Below are 22,656 nucleotides of genomic sequence, written 5' to 3'. Positions count from 1 at the left end.
GAATAGAGCTCGCCTGTGTGAGATGATGCAGCAGCAGCCAGACCAGGGTAGCGCAGCCTGCATCGCTAGAGGACACCAAGGAGAAGAAGAGGAGCAGGTAGTGTAGCGGAAGATAACATTTACCAAACCTGAACAACTCCACAAAAACAAATCAGAGTACGCTGATTTTCATGAGTTAGAAATTAATTTTCAGGACTCCCTTTACCTTCTAAATGAAGGGCATGCTTCCCTTTATCTGGATAACCAAGAGGGAAATTAAATTATTCCTGACTTGAGTAGCCCATTGAATTTTTTTCTAGAGTGAGTGGTATCAAGATAATGTAGCATCTTGGGTGGATTGTGACTAGATTGTTCAAGTTATCTTTAAAAATGTTCTTCGTCTTCAGCTCTCAAGATTCCCATGTTTCCTAATACCTGTCACATTAAAACAAGTGTAATCCATCTTTTAAATACTCACCAGGATGACCTGACATGAGTGGATAGACGAGGGTGATTCATTTCTGTAAGGTCACTGCCCTAGTGCAGGGGTGGGAGATTGCTGGGGTCACGCTCCCTTCCATCTTTCTCCAAGCCAATGCACTTTTTCTGACCTTGGTCTGTTTGTAGCAGCCTGATCATCTCTGAGCCGCTCCACCAAAGGTTCTCCAACTTCTACATGGGGAAATTTTCACTCTAGTAGCAAGAAACACTCAAACTATTCACCCAGCTTTTCACAACCCTGTGCATCTGTTGAACTGGAGGTAAGTATCAAGCCTGATCCTATGAAGGGTTACGTTTACTTTGAGCTATTTCTCAGCTTGTGAGCTCAGGTGAGCCAGCTCTATACCTACCCTGCCCTGATCACAGCCCCAGCTAGGAATCACCTGGGAACTCAGGGTTTTTCCTATGAGTATGCTGGGCCCATTTCTCCTCAGCCTGTGGTGAGCAGGCTGTTAAAAGTAGAAAAAGGTCAAATTATACTGGATTTCTGAGAATGGGAATAGGGGACTGGGGCTGTTTGAGAGGTTTTTTTGTTTTTTTTTTAAATTCTAGAATGACCCTAAGTGGTCCTAAGGAAGCCAGTAAAACTGTAACAGCCTTGAATTTGTTATTTCTACAGAGGAGAAACAAAAATAACTAAAAGAGAATCTCCAACAAAATTTTTAATAGGTATAGTCTTTCTTTGTCATAAAAGCAAGAAAACCTTTGCAATGGTTTGAAGTACCAAGAAAATGAAATTTTATCTGCAGCAGAGTCCAAGCCTGCCATAGCAGCAAGGGGCAGAACTAAAAATGAGTTTGGGAATAAGGGCAGTGAGAATGAGCTAAAACACCTTTAGAAAGAAGCTGCCAGTGTTAGTGAAACATTCAACATATTGAATTTCTTAGCACCAGAAAAATCTTCTATCAAAAAGGATTTCAAACCTATAGCATTTGTTCAACACCACTGTATTTCAGCAAACCAGAACCTGGTCTGCTTGGTTGAAAGAGTTATGGAAATTGAAATATTTGAGGGTTAAGAAAAACCCAATACCCTGTTCCTCCCTGTGTCCAGGAGCCTCAGCTGTGCATAATTCCTCCTGATAACTGTGTGGCTATTTTGATTCTCTAAACCTGCAGAAACAGAGATTTTGGAGATCCCCAGGTGTAATTCATTCCCCTGTTTGGCTGCTCTGGGCAGGAAAGGTTTTTTCCACTTGCAATGTGACCTTCTCTTCCTGCAGTTTAAGTCCCTTATGTCTTTACCCACGTGGGCTTGGAAAGCAACGTAAATACTTTTTATTTTGTCTGGATGTTCTATATCTTTAAAACACTTTGCTCTTTTGCCTGAGTAATACCTACTCTTGGCATGGGACAAGGAAGCTGCTTCTGCTCTGCTGTCTGCTCCCATGGGCTATACTTGTCTATGTGTTGGTTTCCTTGCTTCTTGTTGGAGTCTTCAGTTGCTTTGTGTCTTCCTTTGATTGCTCCATGATTTCAGATCTGCAATGGACTCGTGATACTTTTCCTCAGGGTAAGTGCCTCAGAGTTTTTGGATATCTGCTCTTTCTTAATTTTCAAGTCGGGGGGGGGGGGGAAAAAGACATATAGTGGTTTCCAGTTAAACCAACAGCACAGAGAGAACAGCCATGAAACCTCAAAAGAAATACCCTGAACAGGAAATGTATAGCAGATCCGTTTATAAGTTGGTTGGGTCATTGGGAAACCACACAAGGAAGATGGATGAATTTGAGCTGGCCACAGAATATGTATCCAAAGGGAGCTCTGGTTTTGCCTCCCCTGCAAACAAAACACAAAAAATTAAGTGAGCTGTAATTTAAAACTAAGTTGAGGTGAAATGAGCTGCCAAAGGCTCCAGCTTGTTGCATGTTAGCTTTGCATACCAATAAAATACTAATAATCACTTAGCTTGAATAATGTTGTTTCAAGAGTAATTTGTTTACATTCTTAGCAGGATTATATGTGGCTAAAAATGAGATAAATATAGAAAAATGAAGTTAATAATCTTATGGAGGTTTTTCTTTAGGAAAAAAGAATTCTGAACAATATGGGCTATGTGAGAATATATAAAAAATTGTTAATGGCACATTTTATGGGTTTTATATTGAGTTTTTTCCCTGCTTTTTGGCATTCTAACAAGGCTACACATTTTGGAGTAGAAGTTTAGTGGTTCAATGATAGTTGAAGTAATATTATTTCCATTTGTTGAGTTGTTTGTGGTTCTTTTTTAAAAAAAATTCAGTTCTTCATATTTTGATTTCTTCACTTGGGTTTACTTTGGTAAATATTACTTTCATCCCACTCCTCTGGGAACGTGTTTTTATATTGCTGTGATCATTGTTGGGAGAGCTAATCTCTAGCATAAATGAAGAGAAGTCAAAGAAATGAAAACAAATGATGGCAATGTTCCCAAGAGACTACAAATTTACTTTTCTAGATTCACAGCAAGATGCTTTGGGTTTGCTTCTGTGAGCAATTTAACTTGATTTATCCTTCCAGCCGTCAATGAAATATCTATATATTGTATTTCTTCAGCAGCGGCTGTGACATCAAGAATTGTTGCCTCTTCACATGCTTTTCATAATGAATACACTTCTAGAAAGTTTTCTTCTATCAGAGATGTTTTGTATCCCGACAGATTTTTATGGTTTTCTTCCATTTACTTGTCTTGAGGTTGTTATATTTAATAATGTCTTCACATTAGGAAGGAAAACAGGGTGACAACTAGGAACATAAGAAAAAATATTTCCTCTCACAAACAGGACTGTGTTTCTCACCTTTCTGCAGAGAAAGGTCTGAAGGTGATGTTGACTATTTAGCTTTTGAAGAGTTTTTGAGAAGTCACCTTGAGGTAGTAAGCTGGATACTTGGTCCACACCTGACTGAATACTTTTTAGTTTATTAAAGTTGCTATAAATTTTACTTGTTTTCCTCAAGCATCCTGCAGTGAGCCGGGCGGGGAGGAGGTATTAATGCAAAAGCCTGTGGGTGTCTGTCTGTAGTTTTGGTATGCGTTAACTTGGTTCTTGTCAGGATACAAGGTGAAATATGTAGCTGCGTAAATGAAATGGATGTAGGAAAATGTGTTGGGAACCCTACTTTTAAGTGCCAGCACACAGGCCACTGCAGTCACTAGCTTGGCTGCAGCTACCTGGCATTGAGAACAGTAGGTTTACATTTATCTAAGCATCTACATCTCCTTATAACTGGTAACCTTAAATTAATGCATAGATAAAAGGCTTTGTTGACGTTCCTGCTGACATCAGCAGAGTCAGGATTCACCTCTTGGGTTTTAGCTGCTTGTATCTGGAAAACAGTAAAGAAAGCAGGGACTTTGGTCTCCACTTCTCAACCCTTTCCTATTCTCCTACATCCCATCTCCTGCCATGCCTGACGCCTTCCCAGACTGTAGTCCTTTTGCACTGACTATTTTTTTTTTCTAATATCCAGTCCAAATGCAACCACAGAAAATGTGTAACAATTATTCTTTACCTCCTTTAGTGGTCATTTGCCTAGTGGCTTGGTAAAAGTACCTCTTGCCCTGCCATCACTCGCTCAGACTAAGGCAGATTTCTTCCAGCTTCTCAGGTTAGACACTCGTTTTTGCACTTGTCTCTTAACTTTTCTTTGTACAGGCTACAGACTTTATCCATGGAGTTTTTGTCAGTGATCACAGCAAAACATGATAAATAAATGCAGCTACCATACAGGTATAGGGTAAATTTATGTCTTTCATGTTTCTGCTCAATAATTGCCTTTGTTTTAGCATAAATTAATCCCCAGGTGTCTACTCTAACATTTCTTACTGTTAAACATTTCCCATTGCTACTCATTCTGCCTGCCAGGTTATCAGTTTCTGCCATTTAAGCTTCCTCCTGAGTTTGATTTGGGTTCATTAGGGCATCAGGTATGAGCACACAGTGGAGATCACGCAAAACCTTGAAGCTGATGCTGTGTAGCCCCAAAGTTTCTCAGCAGCACAGTTTCTGTCCCATATGCTTCTTCCTATTCATTAACCACCACACATGTGCCAACCCCCAACACTTCCCTGTCTCCTAGGAGCTGTTGGCGTGTTATCTTTCTCAGAATCTCTTCTGAAGCCAAGTTGCATCACATGAACTATGTTTGCCTACAAATTGCTTAAAAAAATTAGTGCTCTGGCCCACTTCATTTGTAGAGCTGTGAGCTGTTCGACTTGGTTTAGTCTCTGTTCTTCTTGTGCCTGTTGTGTTTCCTGCTGTTTTTTCCCCATTAAAGATGCTTGGATTGTTGCATCAAAAGTGCTTGGGTTGGCTTACAACTAATTTCTGATCTATCTAATAATTTGTCATCTGAAAACAATTTTCAGGTAATATGTATCACACTGTTTTCTGTAGTTGATGTTATTGAGTTAGCTTCTAATTAAAAAAAAAAGGTATGGCTTTCTCTGCTGATTTAGCCTGGGATTTTATTTGCTGGCTCTGAACACTCTCATTGTTGTAAGACTGTAATTTATCTAGAGAGGAAAAAAATAGTTTGTCCTTCTGAGTTCTCATTCTGGCCTGACATGCAAATTCCAGACATCTTTTTTTTTATTACATTAAAGAGTCTCCAGTTCTACTCTACGTATGAGTTGCTGCACTGTAGGAACTAGCCTATAACTTTCTAAATTCATTTTTTCACATTTGTCTGTTGGAACCTGTTTTTCTTTAAATCATCGACTCTGAACCAAACCACTTCAGGATTAACCAATCAAAATATTTTTTTCCTTGTATAGAACTAGCTCTTTTACACAATTCCCAGCATTTATCAAACCTATTCTTAACATAACATCATATTTGTCAGTAATTTTATATTATGTATTCAGTTAGAGCAGCGCTGCTGTTAAATCCTCTCTGTTGTTGCTTTCACGGTAGAACTAATTTTGGTGAGGTTTAAATTCCAATGTTGTCCTTCATGATATAAGAATCTCCACGAGCTCTTCCTAAGACTTTTACAGTGTCTTCTCCTCAGATATATAAACCAAAATAAAACAACTTGAAGGAGCCCCTGCTAGAAGCTTTGTTCTTCACCACTTTACCTCAACTTTGTGAGCAGCATAAACTGCTACCAATACTAAATCAAGCCTTAATTGCCCCAAAAGCAGCTGAACATCCGGACAAGGAAGGGAGATGGAAAAATAAGTGTTAAGAAAACATGGACACCCAGCACTGTGCTGGGGTGCAGTGGTCTGGGAGGCAAGCTGCAAGAATACAGCAGGTATTGCATTGCTGTATTCTTAGATGAGGCTTTACCCCATGGAGCAGAATCTCTTGTGTTATACGATTCTTCTTTTCCTGCTTTGAAAAGAAAATATTTTCCCTGGCGTTACAGAAAAGCAGCGCTTCTGCTTGGAACAAGCACTGCATGAGAAACAAGAATATTTTTAACTTTAAAGAGCATTTTTAATAAAGACCTTCTACATCTGAAAAAGCTCTGATTGTAACTACGGTAGGCTGAGACTTTTGAGGTCTGTGTTTGCATTGAAAATAATTTCCTGTTAGATGTGATATTTTTCCTCCTAAAAGAATAAAATGTTGATTTAATAATTCAAATGTAGTCAACTGGAGGTTGATATGCCTAACCTGCATAGATCTTCATACAAATTGCAACAGTATGGTTTTGTTTTTAAACAAAACCTGCTAATATTTTCTGAAGAATAATCAGAATAGCTGTAACGTTACAAAGCAGGGAAATCCTTTTCCCTGCAGCACCTGATAGTGCTGCTCATAGTGAAGGCTGGGTTTGGAGCACAGTGCCGGCCATAGAGGCATAGGGGACTCTGACAAAACTTATTCATGATTAAAGGAAATGTCTTTGGATGTTTTGTCTAGGAAGGTCAAAATACAGCAAAAATAAAAGCTTTAGAAGAACCTGAGCAATGCTGATGAGCTGGTTTCAGTGGCTGAATATGCCATGTTTCTTCTTTCCAGTCTGTTGCCATTTAATTCGTAGAATCCTAAAGGAGATGAAAGGCATTTAATTCATTCATAAATTTTTGTGAGTGGCCTAAGGTGAAATTCAGGCCTTAATTAAAATGTATTATTTACAGACCACTGGAGAGCTGTCTCTTCTTTTCCGTTTCCTCATTTAATGCTTCTAGAGGGAGTATCTGTTTGATTTCAGTCCCAGTTGTGCTCAGCCCTAGGAAGCAGCCTGGCATGTGATGCCGACGTGCGCACTGCAGCTAAAACCAGCAAGAAGTGATATAGTGGGCAGTAACTGGGGGAAGGGATCTCTGTTTTTTGACTGTTTGCTGGAGGGGAGCAGCATCAAAATGCTCTTACTGCATTAAGAGAGGGGTGGTTGGTGAGCACTTGGCCATCCAGCCTGTCTCTGCAGCCTCCTGCCCACCATCTCCAGCAAGCACCCTAGGCAGGGTGAGCTTCTCTAGGGGATCTTTCCTGTCCTCCTTGGGACAGCGAGAAGCTGAAAGGTAGTTTGGCTACCTGAGCTGCTTCTGTTGGGCCTTATTTTAATTTCTAAGTGTATTACTGCATCTCTGAAAAGTGGCCATCCCTTCATCCCCTACAGGGAAAAAAAGAAGTCTTAAAAAAATACATTCCTTAGGTGGTTTACTCTGTGTTAAATTAGCTTGAAGTGAGTAGTGGAGGCACTTATTGCTTGTCATCTGCAGCACCAGCCTCCTGGGGTGAGATCCCGTCTTATGAGAGATCTTTACAGTGGTTAGTTCATACCAGTTATAAATTCCTTGCTTTTCTCTGTTGGAAAAGCCACAGGTTTCATGAATATATGGCCTCCTTATAGGAAAGGTGAAATAATTTCCATTTCCGAAACATCCTCGCTTTTCTAGACAATATATATTCAGCTGGTAACTCTAAACATGCACAGCTGAACACAGCACACCTAAGACAGATGATGTGGTCGGTCCATATTTATCCTGGAGATATTTTTTGGAGAACATGCCCCTCAGGCGGTCTGTGTGCTTCATGCTGAGCTGGGGAACAGCCCAAAAGGAGCCTCACGAGCCTTTATGTGACATCTGGGTAACATAACTGCCTGTGGCAACGGTGGGGCTGGCATGTTTGCATTAATGGGTCACTGATTATCTACATGGTGCCTGTAAAAAATAGTACAAAGCAAATCCTCACCATCTGCTGCTTTTCAAGGGGAAGGTTTAAATTGAATATTAGGAAAAACTTCTTCACTGAAAGGCTTGTCAGGCTTTGGAACAGGCTGTCCAGGGAAACGGTTTAGTCACCATCCCTGGAGGTATTTAAAAGATGTGTACATGGTGCTTAGGGACATGGGTTAGTGGTGGACTTGACAGTCCCAGGTTAATGATTGGACTTGATGACCTTAAAGGTAATTTCCAATCTAAATAATTCTATGATTCTAAGAAGATGTTGTTCTCAGCCCTGACAATCTCCGTGTATTATCCTGGCCTCAAAGAAGTCACCATAACCTTTTCCCCCAAGATAACTTGCTATCCATGCAGTTGTTCTGATAACCTCTGGGGATGGTGGGGGTAGTTCAGGGCTTCAGGGTATGGGTGATGTAGGAGAGGGCTGCTTTCCATTTTCCTTTGCAAGGTGACATGGATGCTCAGCATGTCTAAATCCACCACAGAACTTCCTGCTGAATTCTTTGTGGCTTTAGGACAGGACCTGCGTTTGTGGTGCCGTGCCTCTGCAGTCTACATCGTGAAACCCCCATCAGCCTTTGTGTAGATGAGATCACTTCTCGAGTCTGTCACAGAGAGAGACAAGGTTGGGCTGCTGCCTCTTGCAGGCGTTTGGTTGCTCAAAAACTGCAGCTGCTGGTGCTGGTGACCTAAAAGTACAGTCGATTTCTTTGTACTGGAATAACTTAGGTGGGTATTGGTTGAGTGAGTAATAAATTGCCATTGTTGATGAGCAATGAAGGGTCTCAGCAAAGCAGAACTGATCATTTCTGTGCTTCTGACATTTTGAGCAGACAAGCACAGATGAAGTGCTGACAGGGGCTTTGGCTCTTCACAGGGGAGAATTAAGGGTGGCAGATGCACTCTGCAGATAATACTTTTGTCAGTGCCAATTTGCACCAATATTGACTAATTAAAAATTATTAAATCTTTCAAATCTCTGCCATCTCTTTCTGTTGCTAAAGTCTCTGCCTTTGCTAGGAACAAAGAGAGTTTCCTAGCATGTCAACTTTTGAAATTGTTATACCAAAATCTCTATTGCCTTAGCTTTGGAAAGAGCATATCAGCATACTGCTTTAATTTTAAAGTATTTGCTCTAGGCAATTAAAGAAAAATCTATTTTGACTCTTACTTTTTTTTTTAAATGCAAATTATGAATACTGAAATTAGGTGCATGAATATTCTGCTCACTCTTCCCCCAAACTGCTTGAGTAAATTTTTTCTGTCCATTTTTTTCCCAAAAAAATTAAGCAAAACCCCCAAATGTAATGCACTAAATAATACACAAACTGACTGATCATGACTTCCTCATCCCTTGTAGCTCCTCCAACATCAGTAATGACTCTCCAGCACGTGAGGCTCAGGTAAAATGATGGAGGAAGGAGACACACGCAACACCACCAGCCAACTAACTAACAAGTGGCTTGCACTGGGAATTCTTTTGTCACTAAGAAAATAATCAGAGCTTACACTTTGCTGTTGAGATTTTGAAATTTCACTTTGGAAACCTATCAGGTAATTTCATTAATGCCCTATTTCTATTATTTTCTGCCTTTTGCGCTGCCTGAATAACTGGTATCTTCCTCTCCTGGCAGAGCATGATCTGCTCTTTGTTCTGAGCCACTGGGCTCCTGGGACCAGGCAAGATCCCCAGCTGCTCCTGCCTGTTCCTGTCACCACCGAGGTTTGGTGCCACCACACCTTCCTCTGCTAAAAAGGATCATTTTTTTTTCCTAGGAATCTGCTCTAAGGCCCTTCAGCTAAGTTTCAGTGTCTCCCAACGACCAACAATAGGTTGGGGGCTCCTTGCCTGAATAAATATTTCTTGGGTAGGGAGATTTCACACGGGATTTGTTTGAAACAATCCTGCAGAAGTAGTTCAGCAGTGCTGGAGGTCACAGTGCAGGTACTACTCGACTTATACCCATAGCTGTGTAGTGGGACTACCTCTATGAGGTGATTTAGGAGTGATTCACATGCAGGTGCCTGTGCCTCGATGTGCACAATGTAGGTAAGAACATGCTTTGGCTTGGGGTGAAGCTGGCATACGTTACAGTATTAATGCAGAAATAATTTATTAACTGCCAGGGATCTCAAAGTTGGTGCTGGCATTGGGTCATTCAACTCCTTTATAAGTCTGATTTAGTGCAACACGTTTATTTAATTGTCAGTAGGAATTGTGAGTACAGTGAGCACTTCCACCACATAGACTTCATGGGTTTCATGCCAGAACAGCCAAACCATGTGGTGAAAGAGCAGCTCTTCTAGGAATATGAGTCATCTAAGAGCATGGCCAAAGCTCTTTCAGAAAGTACCTATTGCTCAGACAGCTTTCAGAGCCTGCCCCTAAGGCTAACCAGTATGGAATATTTCCATTAAAAGAAAGGTTTGCTCTTTATACCAAGGGTCTACAGCCTTGGCTGTGCCCTACTGTGCTCATCATGGGGGCTACCTGCGCCATGAGTGAGGACTGTTGAGTTTGTTGTTCTCCTAAGTGAAGAGTAGGAAAAAACCCCAACATCTTCTTCCTCTCTGCTTTGTTTGCCTCTTTAAGTATTCTGCATCTGTACTCTGTTAGGAGAAAAGTTTTACCACGGGAGAGATACTAAGAAAAAAATGAAACAAAAAAGCCTGTTTATTTTCTATGCTGGAAATTATAACACAAATTATGCAGAGTGCCAAAAGTAGGCTGAAATGCATTCAGGAGAAGGAATTGCATCTTTACATCCCGGAACTGATTTATTCATCCCAGTGCCAGTGGCTGCCACCACTGCCAATCGTCACAAATCCTGATAGTTCTGTTGAGGCAGTATCATCCTGAAGCTGGTCACACATCTGTTCCTCAGGGCTTTGGGTAGGAATTCTCACTGCATGAAAAACATGTTTCTAGTTTTCTAGCCATGTTTCTGGATGTCTTTAATCTTGGTTGTTAGTCTTTAACTATGAGATGAAAGGATTTTATTTCCCTCGGTGTTGTCGTCTGCTACTTCTTGGGCTATAGAAGTAGCTTGCGATTATCTTTCCATAGTAAAACCTTTGTGGTAATAAAACCATTGTGCTTTCCAACTGGTATTTGGTGGTATTGGAAAGAATTAGGAGAAGGTGAGGGGTTTTGTACTTTATTTCAAGTATTTATTTTGAAAAAACAAACAAGATGATAAATTTTACTCCACCTGTCTTTCTGTGATACTCAGGAAGACAACACATGGTTGAATCTTGCTTGTTTTCTCACAGTGGCCCTTTGATGTGTATTTAGCAGGCTGTCTCACAGTCATGGGATCCCTACCTTAAGGAAGAGGCAAAAATCAATGTATTCCTTTACTGAGGTGTGTTGTGGCCCTGGAGCAGCTGGGCAGACAGTGGGGCACTGAGGACCCTGTTCCCGTATAAGTATCCCCAAGGGCTGCCAGAGGAACCTGCTGCAGGAAGCTCAGCAAAAAAAAAGCTGATTTCACTCCAAGGGAATCAGAAACACTGTTTTTCAATCCAAGGAGCTCCAGTCTGATTCCTAATTAAATCAAAGAGAGACAAGCCAAGCAAAACAAACTGGAGAATCTATTGTGGCTGATGCCCTTGATAATTTCAATGGCACCAACGCAAACCCGTGGTAAAGCTGATGGTTTGGTGACTGGTAGTAATTCAGTTCCTTCTGACAGTAATGACAGAAGCAGATGGTCTTGCACATGGTTTTTATTTCTATTTCTACAAATAAACATTTATTCTTACTGCTATACTAAATATATATGCTTTATTAAATGGTCTTAGCCACTACTGTGAGTAACGGTAGTTACTCAACTATGTGTTGAGTTTATAGCTAGTCTGACACCTACTTTACAGCAAATGAATATACGAGATATATATGCCGTATAGATATATCATATATATATGAATATAGCGACATCACTCCAAAGTTCTTAAAAAATAATAATAAATCGTGCCGCCTTTAGTTGATGCCTCACAGCTAAAACAGTTTCTAAAGCAATCTTCATGGCTGTCTTACATGCTGCTAAATATTGTCTAATATGAAATATGCAATAGCTCCAGTCCTTCCTTATACTTCTGATAGGATGCTTTAATAAGAAAATATACAGTACACCTGCATCCCTGCATCTTCCCAGCTATTCAGGGAAATGTTCCCAGGTTTTAATTAACAGGAGATACCCTTCTTTTCCACCTAGCTACAGAAATTCAGCTAATCAGAGATTGGGAAGGAAACTGAGAGGGACAGGCAGATGAGCTGCTGCAGGTATAGCCTCAACAGTGCTGCATCAGCAAGGTCTGAAAAACAAGGAAAACCCTAGGCAATGGACAGCTCTCCTCAGCTTATGTTGAAGGACTGTGTATTCTTCCCATCATCAACTCAAGGCTTACACCTCTTAACGAGAGTGAGCGTGCTTGGTGCTGGCTTGGCTGTTTCCCTCAACATGCAGCAGATGATGCCCTGCCCGAGCCACCTCTTTGCTAAGCAAGCAGCTGGGGGCAGTTATGCATTTCCAAAGTCTTTAAGAAATAACCTGTTTCCCCACACCACTGCTTTTCCCTCTCTGGAGGCCAAGTCTGTGGTTTGGTTTGTGTGACACCTGGGGTCACTAGACACATTGCCCACTGAGCTGTCGGAAGCAGAGACCCTGCATTTCTCAATATGACTGTTGGGCTGGGTTTTCCCAGGCACATCTGAATTTTCCAAGCTCTACTCTGTGATGGCATTTGATGTTTATGCAAATTATCTCACAAACCAGCACGTCGTTTGGTAGTAGCATTAGCATAGGACCCCACAACACAAAGTGCAGCCCCAGGAAGCAGACTGGCTGAGCCCTAGCCATGAAAATGCATATCCCATATGAAACTGGGATGCTGGAAGGCCTGGCAGGCAGAATTGCAATAGGCAGGACTCCAGCCACCAGCCCTCAGACCCTAAGTTAGTTCCACTCCCCATAACTGACAGTAGGAGATCTGCAAGCCCTTGCTGCTGGAGAAAGCCTGTGCTGGGGCTCCGTGCCTTCCTCTGAGCACTTGCTGGCACAGCTGCTGTTGATGAAACGCATACAGCCAAATGGCAAAGCTCCCATCCTCCAAAACAGCAAATATAAAAAACACTTAGCTCATAGTCTAGTCCCCTGCTGAGTTCAGGCCGGTGTAAAACCATTTTGCAATCCTGCACGAGCTCCACCTGCAATGCATTAGCTTGTGGGTACAGCCTTGTCAAAGCAATACACTTGAAAATGAATGCTAACAAATTGGAAATCATACTGCTTTATGGAGACTAGCAGAAAAATTGATATTACCTCTACCACCTCCTCTGCTTCCTCCTCCTCTCACAATGCTCCCAGACTAGCTGCAGCAGTGCATTAAAAATACAAACAACACAGGGAAGCAAGAGCATGTGCACTGCTGCTCTGAACCCGCAGCAGGAATGGGGCATGCAGTGACATCTTTTTCATCGTATCTTGTCTGTCGTGCACTGAATGCTGCAAAGCCAAAGCACCCCCAGTAAATATATAATTCAATTTAAAAACCAAAGCTGGAATTTTTATTGGTGTCAGACTAATTGTTGGCAGGCAGCTGGAAGCTGGCGGGTACCTGTGTGTACTTAGGACAGGATTCTCTATGCAAAAGGGTCTGGTCAGCCCATGATAACACATCACAAGTTCCCATTGTTCCATAGCTTGTCTGAAACCCATTACCACTCACGAAAATGAAACAATATAATTAATAAGCCAAAATAACAGTAAGAGTTGTGAACAGGCCTGAGCAGATTGTTTGTAGTCAGAGAACAGCACTTTGCACAAATCCTGCTGGGATCAGATTATCCTTGACTTGACTTCCCTGATCTTTTGGTATGCTGCTCAATAGATGTCCTTCTAAACTGCATCTCTTATTTTTTCATTTTAATTCCTCCTGAACTCGATTATCCACTCTCCCCTGTGTTTAAGCCAGCTTTGGTTCACTTACTTCACACTTATCTTTTTCAAAAAGTGTCTGTGTTTACAGTTTAGCTCATTTAACTTTTGTTTTCCTCTCTCTATCTCTGCAATGTGTTATAACTGATAATTTATGCTTGGGGATTAAAAAAAAATATATTTTTTTCCAAAAATGCCTACTTATTTGGCAAAGCCAGCTCCTTCCAAAGTGCTTGCCACTGCTGGTAAACCACTTGCAACTCTTGCAGTCATGTTTGCCTGGCTTGATATCCTTTTTTATAAAAGGAATAATATTTTTTAATTATATCTAGGGTTGATTTAGCAGCCATACCATAGTGTCAGTGGTGTAAAGGGATTCCCAAGCCTGTGGGTCTGGCTCCATTGCTACACTGTACTGACAGCAGCAAATTATTGATGCTAACCCAAAGGAGCCGCTTTTTCTGGTCACTGCCTTGTCCTTCCAAGTTAGTCCCACATCCCAGATATCACTCCTTATTTCAATATGTCTGCTTTGGATTTCCTACTTAATAATTGTAAAAAACATAGGTGGTGGATTGCATTTGCAATGAAAATATTTTTAGCAATGAAAGAATTCAGTATCTTTAAAAAAGAAATGTAGTGCAAGATGTGAGGACATGTTTACAAACGCGCTGCTCACAGCTGGCTGTGGAGAGCCAGGTGCTGGGATTTGAAGGCTGCTCCTGAGGAACCCCGTGCTGTTCTTGGCTCTGCATGCTGTTGCTGGGTCATAACATGCTGCAGGAGCATATCAGTGGGGCTGCCTTTCCTCGTAGAGAGACATGCTTTTAGTTAATTTGTATTCCATGATGTGTTGGGAAAAATGGGTTTCTTCTCCTGGTTCGAGGCAAGATCTGCTTGAGAAGCAGGGGTTGGACAGTGCTGCTGTCCCATAGCAGGACAGGGGCCCTGCTTGCTGAGGGGGTTTATCCTGGCTTGGTGGGCACCTGTTGTGCCTACATTGCCCTCTCTGCACGCACGCTACCCTAGGTCAGCTTGCATCTCATCAGTCATTTCATGACCGTTCTGTGAATGTCTCTAGTAGCTGCCCATGGAGGTGGTTGAGTCGCCTTCCCTGGAGGTGTTTAAGGGATGGATGGATGAGATGCTGAGGGGCATGGTTTAGTGTTTGATAGGAATGGTTGGACTCGATGAGCCGGTGGGTCTCTTCCAACCTGGCGATTCTATGATTCAAAGCTCCAGGAACGCACTAGTTTTGGTTTCTCTCTCTTGGTTATTGCAGGAGGGTTGAGTAGTTGTCACGAGTAATGGGGCTACTGCTGTTTGGACGCAAGAGCATGTTTCTGATGTTGATGGTAGTGATGGTGTAAATGACCTTAAAATCTCTCATCTAGCAACTATTACACAAGGAGCTTCCAGAGTTAGTTTTTTGCAAAGAATTATATAGATGAATTGACACAAATAATCTTTGTGGATTCTTTTGTTCAATCCCTAGCTCCGCTTGCTACACACAGTAGAGATAGAGATGAAGTGAGCTCCCTATTGCAGTGGTCAAAGTGTACGACAGGGCTATTAGTGCTGAGTCAAATCTCTGACTATTTGCTGTTTGAGGCCACATGAAACATCACAGCCACATGAGCAAAGGATATCCTACTGCTGCCCTATGCTTGTGGCTCACTGCAGTGGCCTCCATCCCACTATCTGCCACCTGCATGGATGCACACAGTTTGGGATGCACACAGTTTGGGATGCAGCTGGCACTTGCCCCATGCTTGCCCAGTGCCAGGTGTCCTCAAGTTGCAGCCACCACGAGCAGCTGATGGTCACAAGGAGTGGGTTTCATGCATAAGGCCTTTTGCAAAGGAAACTTTGAAAGTTCCCAGAAAACAGGGATAACAAAGCAGTCGATTGATTTAGGGTAAATATGAATTTCTTGACTACCAGATTCATTAAGCAACCCAGTGTACTTATACATATGTATAATCAAGCATTTCCAATGACTCCTCGTTCCTTTTATCTCCTGACAAAAAGGGAAACATTCAATTACCAAACCGAAGCTTTAAAAGGGTGATTAAGTAGAGCTCAGGAAATAATAAACCCATTTAATGAGCAAGGTCTTTCTAGACTTGCCATTCAAGCTACTTTTGTTCTTTCAGAGAAAGAGCTCTGTCTAAAAAACGCTGTGTTAAGTGGGGAAGTCTGTGTTTCCTACGTGCCCACTGGCTGCACTCACAGGGCCCTTCTGCAGTTTTGGCCACCAAGATCTTGTTTCCTCTGGGTGATGAGCCAGTGCCCTGGGAGAAATTCTGCAGGCCAGCATCCCATTCATCATGATACTGGTGGTGTTCTACCTCAATCTGTGCTGTAGAGAAGGGATTTGCTATCTCCTGCCTGGGTACATCCCTCACAGTGCTATATGTAACATACGCTTGAAGAGCCTTGGAAATAGTGTGCTGGGAAAGATTAATTACATTTGCACACATAACTGGCATGGATTTCACATCTCTGGTGAGCAAGAGGGAACTAGCTGTTCTTAAGGCACAGACTACACGTGGCATCAGGGCATCCACTGTGCCCTTTCTGGTGTGGGTGCCCTGAGGAGCTCCAGTCACTGACAAACCCCTGCTGCCTCCCTCAAGAGTGCATCTCCAATGCCTGTGGGACACTTGCAGTCACTGACTGATGCGCTTTCAGGCTGCCTAGCTTGGAAGCAGTTAAAAGTCAAACCAAAGAAGGAAGGGAGGATCACAGCTATTTCAGAAGGCCATTGGAGGTGCAAGGCAAATAAAATTTTGCCTCTAGACTCCTTTCTTGTAGTGCTCTTAGAGTTATTTCTTTCTGGATGATGCCAGGAGGGTGAGCACACAGCTGCTTCCACAGCAGTGTCCCAGAAAAGTGACACCTCATTTATTCCCAACAAGAAATAGCAGCTGTTACAACCAATCAACCAGGGGGGTAAAGTGGGGAGGGATGGAGATGTGGTGCTTCCCGCAGCTGCTGCCTGTGCTCCTCTTCACACTCCCTCAATGCGGGAAAGTGCCAGTTTCCTGGGAAAAAGCTCCCTGGTTTTAAGATGCTACTTCTCATTTTGGCTGGACTGCAGTTACAGTTGGAAACTTTAAGTTTCCGTTGGAAATTTAAGTTTCCTTGTCCTGACACAACAAAAGGGTGAGCCAAGGCCCTGCTCTCTGTGCTTGCAGCCATTGCCTGTTATCCTCTCTCATCTGCTTAATTATAAATTTTTCTTTTTCCTGTCCTAGCATAGTGGAATGTCTCCTTGAGTCATGTTCATCTCTTGGCCTCCCCATCTTCCTGTGGAGGTTGGTACCATGACCCACATCACCATGTAAGAGAATTGTTCCCACGGGCCAGGCAAGGGTTTTCTAAGAGTTTGGTTGTTAAAATTTACATCGCTCTCCTGTAATGCCCACTTTTATTGACATTGCATCATTTAGTGAAGAAAAACTCCATTACCATCTGCATTCCTCCTATGAAATGTGCTCCTTCCCAGATGAGCTGGCTCCCCAGAGTCTTTTACTCCTGCAATAATTTCATCAAATTGATGCTTATATCCTTCTACAATACTTGTAAGTGTATATTGAGTGAAGCTGTTTGTCCTGCATCGCTCTTTCATACCTTTTTGTCGAAAATCTTGAGATTCCTCCTAATATGCTTTTAATTGGCCTTTAATGCTGACAGTGTCTCAACCAGCATGTGCTCTGTGCTGGATGGGGCCAGCAGCATCACTTTCTTGCTTGCCTTTGCAGAGTCAGTCTTCTCTGCTGTGTCTGTCTTCCCTCTTTTTGTCTTGGTCAACTTTCTGCAATAATTTAAAACCATCAAAACCTGATAGCAGAGGTGTTTGAAACCATGCAGTTCTGGATGAAATAGGAGGTTGCAAGAAAGGTGAGGCAAAGCGGCTCTGCAAAACCTTGGGCTGTGGTGCTACCCTCTTCTCAAACTAATAAGTCCTCCTCTAGGCTACCAAATTTTACCACAGGCTTGGGAGCCCCCAAAAATCCAAGCCCAAAGTCAGTAGTTTCCAGATGTGGATGAAAGGTATATTCAAAATCTGCGTTTTGACTGGTGGCAACCCCAACCTCCCTTCTTCCCAAGCGCTCCTGCTGCTTTTCTGTGTCTTGCCCACCAGGGCTGTGACAGGCGTGAAGCAGGATGAAGCTGCTGTGGCAGACAAAACCTGCTCTCCTGGTGGGGACCAGTGCAGTCAGGCAGCTTAATCAGATGAGATTTGTATAAATAGTGTTTTACGTTAAAACTGCATTACTAGCAAGTTTGCTGTTAGGAACAGAAGAGGAATTTCTTCCCTATGAGAGTGGTGAGGCGCTGGCCCAGGTTGCCCAGGGAAGCTGTGGCTGCCCCATCCCTGGAGGTGTTCAAGACCAGGTTGGATGGGCCTTGGGCAGCCTGGTCTAGTGGGAGGTGCCCCTGCCCATCGCAGGGTCTTTGGGACTGGATGGACTTTGAGGTCCCTTCCAACCTAAACTATTCTATGATTCTATGAAATATTATTCTGTTGCTATATATATACATAATACATGAACTTAACTATGTATATAGAAACTGTACAATTATCCAGCCCTAAATTAACTTGGGTACTAATTCAACAAGTTGGTGCACAGGCATTGATCTTTCTCATAAACTTCAGGAAAAAATATTTAATCTTTTGTTGTAATGGGTTCTCCTGGTTTGTTTTCCCTCTTGCTTTGGTTCTGGCCCTTTCCCTGTGAAAGTCAAAGAGCGCAGTAGTGGCAGCTGCTTGGCTTACAGCTGGTGCCAATGCTTTGGGGGCCAGTCTTGGTGGCTTGGAGGAGGCTCTTGACACCTTGCACATATGTGGCTGAAGTGGAAAGCATGATCTGGTTTGAGGTCACCTGAAAGCATCTCCAGGTAATTCCTTGCATTATCTTTTTCAGTCCAATCTAAATGGAGTTTGTTTCCTGCCAGGAAAATAGTTTTACTCTGTAGCTAGTTAGAAAGTGTAGGGTTCATGATCTAATACATGCTTAGTGTGGTGCAATCTAGCGTGTCTTGAGTTGAATGAGCAGGACATCGGTATCCAGCTGCCAGGAGAGAAACTCGCTCATCCACCCTGCAAAAGAAACCAGAAGGCAGGGATTGAGGTAGCCCTGGTCTTGGGAGTTTTGAGAAATGTTTTACAACATTCAGCAGGTAGTTGCCACACTACAAAAGCCAAGTCAAAGAAAAATGGATTTTCTTATTGTAAAAAGTTCTCATTTTTGTAAAGAAGTGTCACTGTAAAAACATTTTTTTCTTAGTAGGAGAAAATATACTTCTTTGATTGACTGTGTGGCTAAAACAAGTCTGGAAAGGGTAATAGATTAAGCTTTATGGCGGTAATTTGCTTAATCCTCTGGGCTGCTTGAAGGCTTTAATCTCAGTCGTGAGGATCACAGAAAGATATTTTATTACTGCTGGTATTACTGATGTGGTTAGGCTTATAGACTTAGTAGAAATCCTGTATGGTCTTTTCATGAAGATCACACCTTCCTTTTTAATGTCTTCTTAATGTCATTCATGAGAAACAAGAACAAGAAAAGGCTTTTTGGGCTTCTAGAATACTGGAGTTGTTTAGGAGTAATCTAGTTGCCCTTTCCACTTACTGCCCAGCAAAGTCCTCTACAGCATCATCGGAGTGCAGACAGATGTGTTTAGGCTCCCAACTCCATTCAGTTTCTCCTTAACACTCACAGAGCCCCATCAGTTTTCTAGGACCTTAAACTATGAAAGAAAAAAAGAAACAGTTTAAGTTCCTATCAGTGCCGGCTCCCATAGCAGAAGCAGCGCTTGATACTAAGTAGTGGTGGCACGGGCAGTAGTGGTGGCACGGGCAGCAGTGGGACATTGCTAAGAGGCACAAGTTCACCAGTTTGATTGTGGTGGTGGGCATTTTGATTCAATAAAAGTGAACATTCAAGAAAAAGTCCTGAAGCACCTTCTAGTTCCTGTGAGAACTGAAAAATTAAAACACTCCCCTCACCCCAGACAAGAAGGTCTCCACCCCAGGCTAGATGCACCCACAATGAAAAGGCAGTGGAGCAATGAAGGACTCTGAGGAGACAGAGAACTCTTTCTTCATGGGGTCAAAGCCAGGCTCCATCCCAGGGGAATGCATAGTGAGGATTTAAAGCTTGCAGATAGCATCTCATCCCATTTCTTCAGCAAACTAGCAGAAAAGGACCAAAGGGAGATGATAAACCTTTTTATGTCTCTTACAACTAATCTATACTAAATGCTTTAATTAACAAAAATGATTTACTGCTACGCTTGTGAACATATAGATACCTGATATATCAGCCCACAGCCCCTAAAATTGATTTCAGGCTGGAACATCTTACGTTCAGCTAATTCTGTTTTTAAACTGATGAAGTCATAAAAAAAACTTTGATGAAGCAAGCAAACGTGAAATAGATTTTTAAAACTCTCCAATTTCTAAGTAAAGTAAAACATAAATGTACCTGAAGATTCTGTAGGCAGTTTGGCAACAGAAAGATTGGCTTAGAATAATAAATTCATTACATCTAGGTCTTTCCTCTCAATAGTTCAGCAGATTATTTAATTGATCACACGAACGATTGGTCTAAATGGGCAAGGCAGGATTGTGCCTTTCTTTTCCATTTCTCTGCAGGCAGAGGGTGGTTTCAGGCACCACACTCACACCCTGTGCTGTGCCTTCTCCTGTCCAGTGGATCCTGTGGGCTTGGCTTAACCATAACACTGGCAGAGAGGGGGAAAGTACCTGAAATTCCTGTGAAGGCTCCCATTGCACGCGGGGAGGCATTAGGGATACCTGCAGGGGAATTAAATGTTTTTAAATGTGATTGGTGAGCTCTGGAGTACACACCACTTGATCCACTCCCCAGGGAGACAGCTATATATGCCTTGAAAGGATTAGCTTCTCCATACCAAATCTGCTTACATTTAACCTGAAAAAAGATCTGTGAAAATATTCTGTGTCAGGATTTTATTTCTTCTGTCATGAAGCTGGCATGTAATAATATCACCTGCAAATACTGAGGCTGGTGGCAGAGGAAGGGAAAATGCAAAGCAGCAGAACAGACAAGGATTCGGATGATACAAGAACTGGGAAAAGTCTAAAAAGAGATTTTTAAAGCTTCTTTTGCATGCACTCATACAGCTGTGCATGCCACTTATAAGACATAACGTGTTTTTAGTATATCAACAAACATCTTAAGGTGTAAAGCTGTTTCATTAGAGATCAGCCTCACTGATGCGATGCTGATCTGGAACAGTGTGGGAAATCCTCCCATGATGTGATCCCCTGTGCTTTGGTGGATGACACACCTGGCACAGCAGAGACCAGCTGAGGCTGGATAGGTGTTAAAGCACTGGATGCACTGAGCAGATTACCCCAGCAGAGTGCTGTGCACTAGAAACACAGCAGTGTGATAAACCATGGGGAACTGAAATACTTACTGCCTGCAATGTTGCTGTCAGGAGCTACAGAGACCATCACAGACAGTAAAAGTGCAGCTCAGTAGGTATTAAATACACACAGAAGCTTATCCTGTTTCATCATAAATCTGGACCATGGTGCAATCCAAATGAGATTGTTCCAATGTAGCTGGATTGTACTGGACTCATCAGGGAAGGATTCACTGTAAACCATACCCATAGTAGCATCCTTGAATCTGTCAGCAGCACTTTACAGCACTTCCTGACATTTACACATTAACCACGTGCCTTTACCAGAAGTTCATAGGAAACTGCCTGGAAATGTACAGAAAGCAACCCGATCTGTGTAAAAATTTCCAGTCGTTAAATGCAGTGAGATGATTAAATGCGGCTTTATAGACCTGCACTTAACACACATTCATTAATAATGCATGTTAATCTCAAATAATTGAATTGATGTAAATCTAAATCTAGTTAGCATAGGTCTCCTTACTGACAATTTGAGCGTTATGCCTGTTTCTCCTGCAAGCAGCAGCAGCTATTGCAGGGCGTGCTGAGCCCAGTGCTGGCTGGCCAGACCTCCCCCAGCTGCCCTGAATGCAGCTGGGGCTGAGGATGGGCAAAGCAAGATGCCCAGTTTCCCAGAGCTTCTGGCAGTGCAACAGTGCCCCGCGTTGCTTTCAGATCCCTGTGCCAGTGCAGAGATATTGCAGTTCTGCCACTGCTGCAAGAGGCTTTCTGTTCTCAAGCAAAAGGAGATTTTTTTAAAAAGTACAATGCAATGCAGTTAGGCAGCAGAAGCAAATTTGGATTGCAAAAAAAAGTTTGTTTCCAGTAATTGCACTTGAAAAGGGAATTAGATAATAATTGTAGATTCTTGAGATAGGAAGCACTGCCAGGCCCTCATCGCCTTCCCAGTAACTGCCACAGGATGAGGCAAACCTGGGTCATCTGGCAGAATGATCTACGAAGGTGAAATGGGCTGAGAAATTCATAGAATCATAGAAGAGTTTGGGTTAGTAGAGACCTTTACAGGGTCACCTAGTCCAACCCCTTGCCATGAGCAGGGAAATCTACTAGATCAGGTTGCTCAGAGCCCCATCCAACCTGACCTTGAATATTTCCAGGGATGGAGCACCTATCACCTCTCTGGGCAACATGTTTCTGTGTTTAGACTAACATCTAAATTAATTAGATATTATTGAGTAATTCTTGTCTTTGGAAAGAGTGAGAGGCCTTGACCTCGGCCATAGAGAGGCTATCTTGGGAGCATGACTATGTTTCACCTACTTGCAATATCAGGCACTTGCAGTCAAAGAACTTGCAGTGCCTCTGCACCAGGGTGCTGGTCTGTGCCCCATACCATGGTTGTGGGAATGGCAAGGAAAAAAAGAAGGGAGCATAAGCAGATCTGGAGTGGATGAGCCTCACCGTGGGCTGGAAGTACCAGACATTAATCATGGAGATGTATTCCTGCATGGAAACCAAATTGCAGAAGCTACAGTGGAACTAAATCTTTCAAATCAGTCAATTTATCAGTAGTTTCACAGTTCCTAATTCAAAACAAGTGAAGTAATTATTGAAAGAAAGTCATTAATTGAAGTAAAGCTCTTTATTGAATAGGCTACTGAGTCATTCTGGCAGACACTTGGGGCTTTAT

The sequence above is a fragment of the Phaenicophaeus curvirostris genome, chromosome 9 (assembly GCF_032191515.1).
Source record: "Phaenicophaeus curvirostris isolate KB17595 chromosome 9, BPBGC_Pcur_1.0, whole genome shotgun sequence".
In the NCBI taxonomy this organism is placed as follows: domain Eukaryota; kingdom Metazoa; phylum Chordata; class Aves; order Cuculiformes; family Cuculidae; genus Phaenicophaeus; species Phaenicophaeus curvirostris.
This window is presented reverse-complemented; position numbering follows the sequence as displayed.